Below are 1,962 nucleotides of genomic sequence, written 5' to 3' on the forward strand. Positions count from 1 at the left end.
CGGGAGTTCCTGGTTGCCTCCACCCGTTCCCAAGCATCTGCTGAGCGAGGTGTGGGTCTGTTCTGGCAGCTCGCTCTGATTTAAAGCAGCAGAGATGGGAGTGCTGGTACTGGAGTGCTTGAAGTATGCAACCTGTATCTGGTATCTTCTTTCTGAGTTAGATCAGTCTGACATAACAAATCAGTACCCATCACAGTTAAAGCCATGCTTTTCCCGAAGAAGTTGATTTCTCCCTTTTATATGCACAACTTCAACAGCAATGGAAGGTGAAAAATGTACGTATGTATCTTAAAATTCTGCAAAAGCACAGCAGCTGTCAGGAGGCTCAGCCTTGTGTTGCCTCTGAAAATACTCGATTTCTTTTGTGTTCACTTAATTTCAGGTTAACATCTATAAAATAAACACGGACGGAAACCACAAGTTAACTAGTAATTAGCATTGCTTGCTTTTGCAAACTGCAAATGCTATTTCATAGACCACAGAGCACAGGCACAAGACATATGTAATCATATAAATAACAAGAGACTTGAAATTAGGCAAGTTGACTTGTCTGACTGTGTTTAATCTCTTGGGTTAGTTTTCATGTCTGTAGATTGACTTCAGCATTGTTAAGAAACAGAGAATCATAGAATCACAGAATGGTTTGGGTTGGAAGTGACCTTTAAATGCCATTTAATCCCTCCCTCTCTGCAATGAGCAGGGACATCTTCAACTAGAGCAGGTTGCTCACAGCCCTGTCCAACCTGGCCTTGAATGTTTCCAGGGAGGGGGCATCTGCCACCTGTTTGGGCAACCTGTGCCAGTGTTTCACCACCCTCATCATAAAGAAGTTCTCCCTTGTATCCAGTCACAATGTACCCTCTTTTAGTTTAAAACCGTTATACCTTGTCCTGTTGCTACTGGCCCTCCTAAGCAGTTTGTCCCCATCTTTGATGGTAAGAGGACTGGAGCACCTCCCGTATGAAGACAGGCTGAGAAAGTTGGGGCTGTTCAGCCTGGAGAAGAGAAGCTGCATGGAGACCTCAAAGCAGCCTTCCAGTGTCTGAAGGGGGCCTATAAGGATGCTGGGGAGGGACTCTTCATTAGGGACTGTAGTGGTAGGACAAGGGGTAATGGGTTTAAATTTAAACAGGGGAACTTTAGGTTAGATATGAGGAAGAAGTTCTTCACAGCGAGGGTGGTGAGGCACTGGAATAGGTTGCCCAAGGAAGTTGTAAATGCTCCAACCCTGGAGGTGTTCAAGGCCAGGCCGGACAGAGCCTTGGGCGACATAGTTTAGTGTGTGGTGTCCCTGCTCATGGCAGGGGGTTGGAACTAGATGATCTTAAGGTCCTTTCCAACCCAAACCATTCTATGATTCTATGATCTTTCTTACAAGCCACCTTTAAGTATTGAAAGACTGCAATAAAGTCTCCCTGGAGCCTTCTCTTCTCCAGGCTGAGCAAGCCCAGCTCTCTCGTCCTGTCTCCATAGGGGCTGTGCTCTCTGATCGTCTTTGTGGCCTTCCTCTGGAATTGCTCTAAGTTTCATGTCCTTGTGTCAGAGGCTGCAGAGCTGGATGCAGTACTCCAGGTGGAGTCTCACGAGCAGAGGAGAAGAATCACTTCTTTCAACCCGCTGGTCATGCTTTCGTGGCTTTCTGGACTGTAAGCACATGCTTCTGGGCCATGACCAGCTTTTCATCCACCAGTGCCCCCAGGTCCTTGCCCACAGGGCTGCTCTCAATCCCTTCATCCCCAGCCTGTGTTGATACCAGGGTTGTCCCAACCCATGTGCAGGACCTTGCCCTTGTGTAAGCTCATGAGGTTTGCATGGGCCCACCTCTTGAGCCTGTCCATCTCCCTCTGGATGGTATCCTGTCCCTCAGGTGTGACAACTGCACCACACAGCTTGGTGTCATCTGCAGACTTGCTGAGGAAGCACTTGATCCTGTTGTCCATGTCCCTGGTGAAGATATTAAAC

This window comes from Nestor notabilis, unplaced genomic scaffold (assembly GCF_000696875.1).
Source record: "Nestor notabilis isolate BGI_N333 unplaced genomic scaffold, ASM69687v1 scaffold13225, whole genome shotgun sequence".
NCBI lineage: Eukaryota > Metazoa > Chordata > Aves > Psittaciformes > Psittacidae > Nestor > Nestor notabilis.